Source organism: Urtica dioica, chromosome 10 (genome assembly GCF_054948205.1).
Source record: "Urtica dioica subsp. dioica isolate 48M chromosome 10, U.dioica_male_clone48M_v1_H2, whole genome shotgun sequence".
Lineage (NCBI taxonomy): Eukaryota > Viridiplantae > Streptophyta > Magnoliopsida > Rosales > Urticaceae > Urtica > Urtica dioica.
In genome coordinates, this window is record NC_142765.1 from 15,788,512 (window position 1) to 15,801,867 (window position 13,356).

Sequence of the window (13,356 nt, forward strand, 5' to 3'; positions counted from 1 at the left end):
ATCTCAGATCCAAGAATCTCCATCTCGTTGAGATAGCTAATGATCAGCATCATATGATCTCTAACGGGAGTTCCAGCCTTCATACGACAGTTCATGAATTGTCGGACCGCTTGTTGCCTAGCTTGACGTCCTTGCCCTCCAAACATCTCATGGAGATTGTAGAGCATATCGGTGGCAGTTTCATAATCACGATGTTGTTGTTGCAACACATTGTTCATCGATGCCAAAATATAGCATCTCGCAATCTCATCGGATCGAAGCCAGGCCGCCAGGACATCTTTCTCCTCTTGCGTCGAATCATCATTCGTTTGAGGACAGGGGGTGGTGAGAACCCATTTGTGCTTGTCGACAGTAAGGACTATGTCGAGGTTACGTTTCCAGTCGACGTAATTGTCGCCTTCGAGTTTATTCGAGGAAAGAATTGTAGAGAGAGGGTTGAGAGACATATTGCCTATAACAGTTGAAACAAGTTTATGATTAGTCTTTGGTTTAGGATTTAAGTTTCATTAAGACTTTTGTAAAACCCAAAGGTGTTATAAACCAAACGATAATTTACTCCCTCAAGAGAAGGCCGCAAAAAATCTCCATTTATAAGTAAATGACACATCATTAATGCTAAGCCAAGATGTCAGTACATCATTTTGACTAGCCACCTTGTAAATTGGTTTGATCACTCACATCCTTTCGCAGAGCCTTAAGGAAGGATACTAGGGATTGAGCCTAAGTGTGCAACCAACCACTTAGTCCAAAAAGATCAGCTTTGAAAAACAATCCCCCAAGGGGAGGCCTTGCCATCATTGCATCATTCTCGGACGTAGCTCATTGAGCAATGATCGAAGCAACAACGCCTTGGAGTACTCACATTTAAGTGAGGGTCGCAAGAGCGGCTCTTAGTCCCACGTTATTGCATCTTTCATTAGTGTTGGGGATCGCGGGTTACAAACAACGAGTATAACCCTCCCACTTAGTTTTTGGAGATGGTTCATCGACTCTTTTAAGTTCGGAAACAGATTTCCTAGTTAGAGAGCGACAGAGCGGACAACTAGAAGAGAATCCTAGATCGACATGTTCAGAGCAGTATTAGTGCATAAAGGCACAAGGGACATACTCGATCTTTTCCTATTTTCTATTTCGGGAAAGTGCGTGAGGGAAGTGTGAACTTCAACTCACTCGAACACTTGAAAGTTTGAGATTACACATCTTTTTATTTTTCGGTTTTGTCTACAAAGAGACCTCCCACTCAAAATTTCAAGAGCATATAGATTTTGAACATATGTGATATAGATATAGTTTTGAAAACATTTTGAAAATTTATTTGATTTGGATGACAAAATATTTTCAAGTTTGAAAGTGAAAACGGTTTTTCAAAATTCAAACTAGTTTTGTAAAAATTCAATTTCAATTAATCTTTCAAAAAACAAAACTTTTTAATCTTACACATCATGTTTATAATCATATGAAAAACATTTTTTCTCAAGAAAGTTTTCTCATTGGAGTTCTATAACTCATGGTAGTGGGGTTTGAAAATCCGGATTTCTAAAAAACTGGAGTTTCAGACAGCCGCGCACCTCGGAGTAAAATCGCCATAACTGGCGGCTCCGATGTCCTTTTGAGCCGAAACCGGTGGCATTGGACAGAGGACAGACAGAGCTTTAATTTGATTCAAGAATCATTAAATTTAGATTTCTGAGCAGAGAGTTATGCCGCTTTTAATGCGGGTTTACATTCCAGCTCGAAGAAAAAGAAATAAATTAAAGCTTTGTCCTTTTAGGTGCGAAAAAGAATCGAGTGTAACGGAACGTTTTATGAAGATGTTTAAAGCTTTTATTTGTGTTTTATTAGCAGGGTAATAACAAAGAATAAAAGAAATAACAACATGCATAAAACGATTCAAGTAAATAAACGAAACTAGCAAGAAAATAAAACTAATCACAAAATTTACTCGAAAAATCTCAAACCTTTAAAACACGTTTTTCAATATAAAAAATTAAAAACTTTTAGAACTGATTCTAATGTGTTTTAACATCATCCCAAACTCATAGAAAACCAACATGGTTTTTAATTTAAAGGCATGAGCAATAAATTAAAAAAAATCTAAGATTACAATTCTAACTTGTCACAAAATTAGTAAACTTTCGAAAACGATTTTCAAGCTCATAATTTAAAAACATGCACATGCATTCCTTTGACCATAGCTCTGATACCATTTGTTGGAATCGATCTAGGGTTTGAGAAAAAGTTTAACGCTTCGTTAAGCGGCGGAATTTTAAAAATTTTCTTTTTAAGTAAAACTAGTTTTTACTAACCTAGACAAGAGCATATGCATGTAAATAAAAACTAATATGAGCTATAAAAGTTACTAACCTTTTGATGCTTGAACGTTGATGAGCCTTTGGAAGGTTGGCAACGTTCGTTTCCCCTCGCAGCACGTCTCTCTTTTCTTTCCTCGGGAACTCGAGCAACCACGATAGTTTCTATCACTAAATCACTCGAAAAGAAGGAATTAGTGTGTGGGCACTTTTAAACACTACGACTTGAGAACGAGTCTCGAAGTCGCAGAGCTAAAGACTAGGTCGAGTGAGGACCTAGGTGCCAAGACAAGAGAAAACCGAAAATAAACTAGAGAGAGAGAGAAGAGGACTTCGGCCAAGTTCTAGAGAGAGAGTCTCTCAAATCTCTTAAACTTGGATGAATGAATTGTGAGGAAATGGGGCTCCTATTTATAGGAGAGGTCTCACCTTCAATAAGGTAGTTTCCTCTTCTATAGAATATCACATATTCATGAGCAAAAATCCTTCATTTCCCATTCCATGTTGGGCGCCCAAGGCTGCCTCCTAGAGGCTAGGATTTGTTTCCTTTTTTGTTCCTTGGCTTTCCCTTTTCTCACTTGGCCGAATTTCCTACAAGCATGTGTGGGAAATTTGTTTCCTCTTTTTCTTTTGGCAAGTATCTAAATACATTTATGCACAAAATAAACTCTCTTTCCTTGGGTATTATGGGCGCCCATTTCACTTCTAGAAGGAGCTTCTAGAAGCTTCTTCATTTATTCATGAGAACATGAAAAAGGCCCATTAAGAGTTTTCAATAAAATTCTTATGAAATGAAATTAATTCACAAGGCCCAATGATCAAGTCATGGCCGAGTGAAACATGTCATAAAATGACCTTGTCAAAAATTTATTGACATTCATTTCATCCTTTGTCTCAAAAGACAAAAATACCCTTTTAACTATTTTCGTTCTTGTTTTGGCTTAGCTTCCAGTTTAACTATTCCTATCGATGTGATTCGTGATAGTGACCTCATGGACCCAAATGAACAAAGCTTTAGCTAAACACTTGGACTCAAAAGTTCACAAACCTTTTCCAAGTTTAGCTTAATGCCAACTGACTCCACTAAAGAGCTGACACTGAAAATCTCTCGGTTCAAATGAATTTATTTTCTACTCAAGAATTCGACCTAATTATGATGAGCGGATCCACTGAATATTATCTATGTTTACCCTTCATGAATGTCATCAGCTAGTCGGGATTTACTAAATTACCATTTTACCCTTCTAGCTGTTATTTCCTCAACTCCTTTGTCGCTTGTGAATAAGTTAGAAACAATGTATTGACGAGGAGCTAACAAGTCACATTGTTTCATCCAAAAGAGTCAGGACTCAATTTGGACACTGGCCAGTTCATTTATTCACACTCCAAGGAACAAAGCATGAGGTGACATACATTGCATTTCAGCAATCTTGTACATGAATTCCATATCTATGAGAACTTCACAAAGTTACTCATGACAGACTCACAACTTAGTACTTCACCAATAGGCCTTGTTCGGAATCACATAGTGAGTCCGAACTTTGACTTTCTCAAATGAGAATACTAAGGTGTGAAATGGCATGTCTCATTTCAGGATTAAGGTAAGCATGATGCAATTCATACATAGTGACTTCGAGACATAAGAGGTTAAATGGTTTGTTCTTATCTTGTCTCTAGAAGTGCACTGGTCAATTCAGTACCTTCGGAAGATACCTAGAAGAACTATAGAGTTCCTAACTCTCAATGCCTCATAACCAGACATCATAGATTCTTCTAACAATCATACTGAGGTCAATAGTCCTTTGACCCTAAGATTGCGAATATATCGTTTTAAGCAAACTACGAAGAGTTTGTTCATGCAAATCTACATTTGTCTCTTCGTAAGTTGTTAAGTTTGTTTATGGACTAAAAGACTATGGTTTTATCATAAAGCTTCAGACAAGGAAGATTGAATGAACGTTTCAACTTTATTAATGAATGAATAGGCAATTACAAGCAAGAGTCTTCATGAGACTTTATTACATCAAATGTTCAAAATAAAGACTACAACTCTTCTTGTGGGCACCATTGACAACAGTCCCAATCTGTGCTCATGTTCATATCGGGACGAGGTAAAGATGACTACCTCACAGGCGTGGCCACATCTCCTGTGATCGAAGATCCGACGTTCAAGAGTTGGAAGGCCGAAAACAGCATGGTGATGTCCTGGCTCATAAACTCTATGCTCCCCGAAATCGGAGAAACCTTCATCCTTTACCGAACGGCAGCAGAAATCTGGCAAGCAGCTAGAGAAATCTTCTCCAACTCAGAAGATATGTCCGAGCTGTTTGAAACTGAGAACACTCTCTACGACCTACGTCAAGGAGAGATGTCTGTTACTCAGTTCTTCAGCTCGCTCACACATCTATGGTAGAAGATCGACCTCTACGAACAGCACCAGTGGACCAGCTCCGAAGACTCAAAAATCTACCGCAGGATAGTGGAGACCAAACGTGTGTTTAAACTACTATCCGGCCTCAACCAAGACCTTGATGAGGTCAGAGGTCGGATACTTGGTACAAAACCACTACCATCTCTCCGTGAAGCCTTCTCCGCGGTCAGACACGAGGAAAGCAGGAGGAAACTCATGCTGGGAGTTATCAAATCGAGCTCACTTCCGGACTCATCCTCAGACTCGTCCGCCCTCACCACGCATGGAGACGAAGTTCTTGCAGCCCGCGTCTCAACAGAGAAACCTCGCAAACCTCGCCCCTACTGCGATCATTGCAGACGACCTGGACACCTCCGAGAAACCTGCTGGAAACTGCATGGTAAACCACCGAGCTCGAAGTCTACCCAAGATACTAAGGATCCTAACTCAGTCGGAAACTTAGTATCCACCTCGTCCGCTGCCTCGACCTCGACCTTAGGCTCCTCTCCCTTCAGCAACGACCAGCTCGCTATTCTCCAGAAGCTTCTTCAACAAGTCCAACTCAGTGGAGAACATTCGGGCAGTGGCCCTCTAGGTAACTCTCCTAGAGCCCTCAATGTAAGCTCAGAGAATCCCACAGCATGGATTGTCGACTCCGGTGCCACTGATCACATGACTGGTAATCGAAATCTATTCACAACTTACTCCGCTTGTAATAAAAGCATATCAGTCACCATCGCCAACGGAGCCAAGACTCAAGTCACTGGTATTGGCACTATTGTCTTGGCGAAGTCCATGAGGCTAGACTCGGTGTTCTTTGTGCCTCAACTACAATGCAATCTCTTATCTGTGCATAAGATCAACCAAGACTCTAAGTGCCGAACTGTTTTTTATGGAAGTTCATGTGTGTTTCAGGAACAGGCCACGGGGAGACAGATTGGTAATGCCGAGCTGAGTACCAGACTCTATGTCATCAAGCCAGATCAGCCCGCCATGTGTCAGCTCGCCCAACATTCACCCTAGTACAAAGAGATCATGCTCAATCACCTTAGACTAGGGCATCCAAATTTCATGTATCTCAAAAGAATGTTTCCTTCTTTGTTTATCAATAAAAATATCAATTCCATTCAGTGTGACATGTGTGAGTTCGCCAAACATTCTCGAAGCTCGTATCACCCCACCTCGTACAAACCATCTCGTCCTTTTGCCACAATTCACAGTGATATATGGGGGCCCTCAAAAGTTCCCAATATCACTGGAGTTCGATGGTTCCTTCTCTTCGTTGACGACCATACTAGACTCAGTTGGACATACATGATGAAACAAAAATCTGAAACATCCAATCTATTCAAAACCTTTCACAAAATGATTCAAACACAGTTCGACACATCCATTCAAATTGTCCACACTGAAAACGCTCGAGATTATTTTAATTCTGAGCTCGGCGATTTCTTCAAAACACATGGCATAATTCACTCCAGCTCGTGCGTTCATACCCCGCAACAAAATGGGGTAGCCGAGCGGAAAAATCGACACATTCTCGAGGTCGCCCGAGCCATCATGTTCTCCTCAAACGTCCCATCTCATTTTTGGGGAGAAGCTGTCCTCACAGCCACCTACTTCATAAACAGAATGCCATCTCGTTTCCTTGGCTATAAAATCCCATCTCAAGTCCTTCTAGAGACATACCCTCACTTTCGACTCATCTCAACCCTACCTGCGAAAGTGTTCGGCTGTTCAGTCTTCACCCATTCTTATGGCCAAAGTAAACTTGAACCAAAATCGCTCAAATGCATCTTCCTTGGCTATTCAGCAACCCAGAAAGGCTACAAATGCTATGAACCCCGATCACGAAAATTCATAGTCTCAATAGATGTATCTTTTCATGAGTTTAGTCCTTACTTCGCCAATTCAGCTCGTCAGGGGGAGAATGACGAAAATGACTTCCTAAATTGGCTCATCATAAACCCATAATTCAGCTCGCCTCAAAATCCGACCTCACCTGTCTCAGAAATTCCCAGCTCGCCCAGCTCGCCTCAAAATCCGACCTCACATGTTCCAGAAATTCCCAGCTCGCCGACCTCACCTGTTCAAGAAATTCCCAGCTCGCAAGCCTCTGAACCCTCTCCATGCGAACTGAATATCACCCAGAGTCCGGTACAAGCTCGCGACCAAGATGTCTCTCCGAACTTGAACCACGACACTATTGAACAAGGTAACATCGAATCTCCAGACTTACCCATTGCATTGAGAAAACCTCCTCGGTCGTGTGCTCAATACAGGATGGCGGATTACGTGTACTATGGGAATTTATCTACGAGCTACCAAGCCTATGTGGCGAAGTTAGATGAAGGAAAAGTGCCGAACTCCATCGAGGAAGCCCTTCAAAGTTACGAGTGGCGAGACGCAAGTCATGCTGAGATCCAAGCCCTCGAAAAGAATGATACGTGGGATATCGTCGAGCTACCACCAGGCAAGCGAACTGTTGGATGTAGATGGCTCTTCACCATCAAACACAATCCAGATGGGACAGTGGAGAGATACAAAGCCCGACTTGTCGGAAAAGGGTAAACGCAGACGTATGGCATTGACTATCAAGAAACATTCACTCCAGTTGCAAAGTTCAATACCATCAGAATCCTCCTTTCACTAGCAGCCAACTTAGATTGGCCTCTCATCCAGCTCGATGTAAAGAATGCTTTTCTAAACGGCGAACTGGAAGAGGAAGTCTACATGCAACTCCCACAAGGATTTGACAAAGATCAAGGAGCCAATAAAGTTTGCAAACTCAAGAAGTCACTATATGGACTAAAACAGTCCCCTCGAGCATGGTTCGGAAAATTCACCAACGTGCTCAAACGTTGTGACTACGAGCAGAGTCAAGCAGATCCAACACTCTTCTCAAAAATCTCCACACAAGGCAAGCACACCATTCTTAGTGTGTATGTGGACGATATAGTCATCACCGGAGACGACCTGGAAGAGATCAGGAGGCTGAAGCAAACTTTGTCATCTGAGTTCAAAGTCAAGGACCTCGGCAGCCTACGATACTTTCTCGGCATGGAGGTAGCTCGATCAGAAAAGGGCATCTCTGTTTCCCAGCGCAAGTACACGTTGGATCTCCTCAAAGAAACTGGCATGCTTGGCTGCAAACCAGTTGACACTCCAATGGATGCCAATGTGAAACTTCTAGCTCGCACCAACGAGGCCGCCACCGACAAAGAAAGATTTCAGCAGCTCGTAGGAAAACTCATCTACCTAACTCACACGAGACCAGATATTAGATTCGCAGTGAGTATGGTAAGTCGATTCATGAGTAATCCCTCAGAAACTCACATGGACGCAGTCATGAGGATTCTCCAATACCTCAAATCTGCCCCAGGGACTGGTCTCTCCTTCAAGAAAAGACAAAGTCGAGGTGTCGAAGTATTCACAGATGCAGACTGGGCCGGATATGTTCCAGACAGACGATCAACATCAGGCATGTGCACATACGTCTGGGGAAATCTTGTTACCTGGAGAAGCAAGAAGCAGTCCGTTGTCTCAAGAAGTAGTGCTGAAGCCGAGCTCAGGTCCTTAGCAAGTGGAGTATGTGAAGGCATCTGGCTGAAGAGAGTTCTCGACGACCTCAAGATCATCATCGAAGGTCCAATCAAGCTCTTTTGCGATAATCAAGCTGCTCTCAGCATAGCCAAAAATCCAGTCCATCATGACAGAACAAAACATATCGAGATCGACCGATACTTCATCAGTGAAAAGATTGAAGAAAAAACAATCGATATGGAATACATTCCGTCAGGTCATCAGCTCGCCGACATTCTCACCAAAGCCCTTCCGCGAGCAACCTTTTCCGAGCTATGTAGCAAGCTTGACCTCCTCAACATATACAGTCAAGCTTGAGGGGGAGTGTTGAAATCGAGCTCGTCAGCTCGCCCTTCCGCGTCGAGCTCCTCAGCTCGCCCTTCCGTGTCGAGCTCGCCAGCTCGCCCTTCCGCGTCGAGCTTGCCTCGGAAGTCCTCTCCTTGGAACTCATTCCTCATGGGAAATTGTCGCATTTATTTCTCATGTTATTTCCTATATCTTGCTATCTGTGTATATTTATTATTCTCTTTTTCCTAGAAGTAGTTATTACACATGTATTTATTACACTCTCTCTTGTACCCACCATATGTATAAATAGGTGATACAAATTAATATAAGAAATATTCAAAGTCTCGGAACACTCTCTCTCTTCTCCGATTCTCTCTTTCTTTATCTTCTCTCCAGATTCGACTCTCTCTCTCTAAACTTCAACAGAACCTGTAAATCATCATAATCACTCTAAAACCATAAAAAAAAAACAACCGAGGACTAGTTAGAATTAGGCCAGAAAATAGGAGTTTAACGCGTACAAAACACACCTATCAGGGTTTAAACAAGGAGGTTGGGGATCACCTCCATTAAGGCCTCAATTGTGGGGCGGTCGGTGGTGCAAAGACTTCCAATCAACGAATCGTAGACGCGGCGTTTGAGGAGTTAGGAATTCTTGCCCACGAGAGATAATAAATAAATGATTACTAAATAGAATAATTGTTTACTTTATTAGCATCTTTTGGATGAATCAATGTGACTTGTTAGCTCATGGTCTATACATTGTTTCTAACTTATTCACAAGCGACAAAGGAGTTGAGGAAATAACAGCTAGAAGGGTAAAATGGTAATTTTGTAAATTCCGACAAGAAGATGATATTCATGAAGGGTAAACATAGATAATATTCAGTGGATACACTCATCACAATTAAGTTGAATTCTTGAGTAGAAAATAAATTCATTTGAACCGAGAGATCCTCAGTGTCAACTCTTTAGTAGAGTCAGTTGACATTAAGCTAAATTTGGAAAAGGTTTGTGAACTTTTGAGTCCAAGTATGTTAGCTCATGTTGTCAATAGTGCCCACAAGAAGAGTAGTAGTGTCTATTTATGTACATTTGATGTCATATAGTCTTACGAAGACTCTTGCTTGTAATTGCTTATTATTTAATATAAAGTTGAAACGTTCATTCATTCTTTCTTTGTTTGAAGCTTTATGATAAAACCTTAGTCTTTTAGTCCATAAACAAACTTAACAACTTACGAAGAGACAAAGAGACAAATGTAGATTTGCATGAACAAACTCTTCGTAGTTTGCTTAAAACGATATATTCGCAATCTTAGGGTCAAAGGACTATTGACCTCAGTATGATTGTTCGAAGAATCTATGATGTCTGGTTATGAGGCATTGAGAGTTGGAGACTCTATAGTTCTTCTAGGTATCTTCCGAAGGTACTGAATTGACCAGTGCACTTCTAGAGACAGAATAAGAACAAACCATTTAACCTCTTATGTCTCGAAGTCACTACGTATGAATTGCATCATGCTTACCTCAATCCTGAAATGAGACATGTCATTTCATAGCTTACGTATTCTCATTTGAGAAAGTCAGAGTTCGGATTCACTATGTGATTCTGAACATGACATATTGGTGAAGTACTAAGTTATGAAGATGTCATGAGTAACTTTGTGAAGATCCCATAGATATGGAATTCATGTTCAAGATTGCTGAAATGCAATGTATATCACCTCATGCTTTGTTCCTTGGAATGTGAATAAATGAACTGGCCAGTGTCCAAATTGAGTCATAAAAATTTTCTTTTAAACAAGTAAAACGATTTTACTAACCTAGACAAAGAGCAAGCACATGTTTATTATTAAAACTATCTAAGAGCAATTACACGTTTACTAACCTTTATGAAGCTTGAACGTTGAGAAGCCTTACGAAGGTTGAAACGTTCGTCTCCCCACGCAGCTCGTCTTTATTCGTTATCGAGTAACCACGAAAGTTTTTATCACATAAATCACTCGAGATAAGAAGGAATTAGTGTGTGGGCACTTTTAAACACGACGACTCAAGAACAAGTCTAAGAGTCGAAGAGCTAAAACACTAGGTCAAATGTGGACCTACGTGCCAAAATAAAAACGAAAAGAACTAGACAGAGAGAGAGAGAGAGAAAGAGATTGGGGGGGGGGGGGGGGGGGGGGGGGTAGATTGGTGGCCAAGGTTCTTGAGAGAGAAGCTATCAATCTCTAAAACTTTTGGGATCAGAAACAATGAGAATGAGGGCCCTATTTATAGGAGAATGATTACCTTCAACAAGGTAGTTTCCTCTTCTATAAAATATCACATATTCATGAGCAAATATTCCCTCCTTCTCACTTATGTCACACGGCCAAGGCTTGCCTTCTAGAAGCCTTGGATTTGTTTCCTCTTTTATTTTGCTTCTCTCTTGCCTTGTGTTTGCCGCCCCCTTCCTTTCCATGTAGAGGAAATTTGTTTCTTCTTTTTCTTTTGGCAAGTATCTTCATACATTAATGAACAAAATAAGTCATAACTCAATTTGGAAACTAGCCAGTTCATTTATTCACATTCCAAGGAACAAAGCATGAGGTGATATACATCTTGTACATGAATTCTATATCTATGAGATCTTCACAAAGTTACTCATGACATCTTCATAACTTAGTACTTCACCAATAGGTCATGTTCAGAATCACATAGTGAATCCGAACTCTGACTTTCTCAAATGAGAATACGTAAGCTATGAAATGACATGTCTCATTTCAGGATTGAGGTAAGCATGATACAATTCATACTTAGTGACTCCGAGACATAAGAGGTTAAATGGTTTGTTCTTATTCTGTCTCTAGAAGTGCACTGGTCAATTCAGTATCTTCAGAAGATACCTAGATGAACTATAGAGTCTCCAACTCTCAATGTCTCATAACCAGACATCATAGATTCTCCTAACAATCGTCTGAGATCAATAGTCCTTTGATCCTTAGATTGTGAATATGCAGTTTTAAGCAAACCATGAAGAGTTTGTTCATGCAAATCTACATTTGTCTCTTCATATGTTGTTAGGTTTGTTTAAGGACTAAAGACTATAGATTATCATAAAGCTTCAAACAGACAAGTAAAAATGAATGAACATTTCAACTTTTATTAATAATTTGGCATTTACAAGCAATGGTCTTCGTGAGACTATATTAAATCAAATGTACATAAATAGACACTACTACTCTTCTTGTAGGCACCATTGACAACACATGTACCTCTCATTGAGTCCTCTTTTTCTTAGTGAGACCCTCAGCAGTGTGAAGCTCCTTCATAAGCTCGATAACAGTGTACTCTAGCTTGTTCATGGAGTAGTTCAGCTTGAAGGTATCAAAAGATTCGGGGAGAGTTTTACTAGCGACCTTATAAAAAAGTTTGATCACTCGCTTCCTTTCGCAGGCCTCGAGGGAGGATTACTAGGGATTGAGTCGTGTGTAACTAACCACTTAATCCAAAAGATTGACTTTGAAAAACAATCCACCGAGGGGAGGCCTTGTCTCATTGTCTCACTCTCGGACGTAGCTCATTCATCAATGATCAGAGAAAAGCGCCGTTGAGTACTCGCATTTAAGAGAGGGCCACGAGGGTGACTCTTAGTCTGGTGACAATTACACTTTACATTAGTGTTGGGGATCGTGGGTTGCAAACAACAAGTATAACCATCCGACTTAGTTTTTAGAGTTGGCACATCGTCTCTTATAAGTTCGGAAACACATTTCCTAGTTATAGAGCGATATAGTGGAATTCTAGAAATTGAACCTTAGATCGTCATGTTTCTAGGAAGAGAAGTGTTAGTGCATAAAGGCACAAGGTATATACTCGGACATTTTCCTATATTTTCTACTCGGAAAAGTGTATGAGGGAAGTGTGAACTTCTAACTCATTCGAACACTTGAAGTTTGAGATTACACATCTTCTTGCATTTTTCGACTAGTCTACGAGGAGACCTCCCACTTAAATTTTCAAGAGCAAATAGATTTTGAACATAAGTGATATAGATATAGTTTTGAAAACATTTTGAAAACTTATTTGATTTGGATGAAAAAATATTTTCAAGTTTGAAAGTGAAAACGGTTTTTCAAAATTCAAACTAGTTTTGTAAAAATTCAATTTCAATTAAATATTCAAAATCAAAACTTTTCAATCTTGCACATTATATTTATAACATTTAGAAAAAAAAAATTCTCAAGAAATTTTTTCCATTTGAGTTCTAGAACTCTTGGAATGGGAGTCGGGATTCGGAATTCAAAAATTAAATTTTCAAGAAATCTTGGAATCACGGGCAGCAAACACCTCGGAGTAAAAATACCGTAAACGACGACTCCAATGTCCAATTGAGCTAATTCTAACTGTTTTGGAAATTAGACTCACATACCTTTAATTTGGTTCAAGAACCACTCAAATCCAAGTTTCGAGCAGAAAAATACGTCCCTTTTACAGTAGGTATTTTTTAACCGCAAGGAAAACTGGACAGAATTTCGGTCGGGACTTAACTGCAAAACATTTAAGTGTAACGGAACGTTTTATTGAGTTCTTAAGTCTTTTGGATGTGTATTCTTAACATGGTAATAGTATAGCACAAGAGATAATAACAACAAAAAAAAACGAGCGAGTAAATAATCAAAGCAAGCAAGACAATATTACTTGTCACAAAATTACCCGAAAATTCTCAAACTTATCAAAAAACGATTTTGATCATGAAAAAATTAAAAACTTTAAGAACTGATTC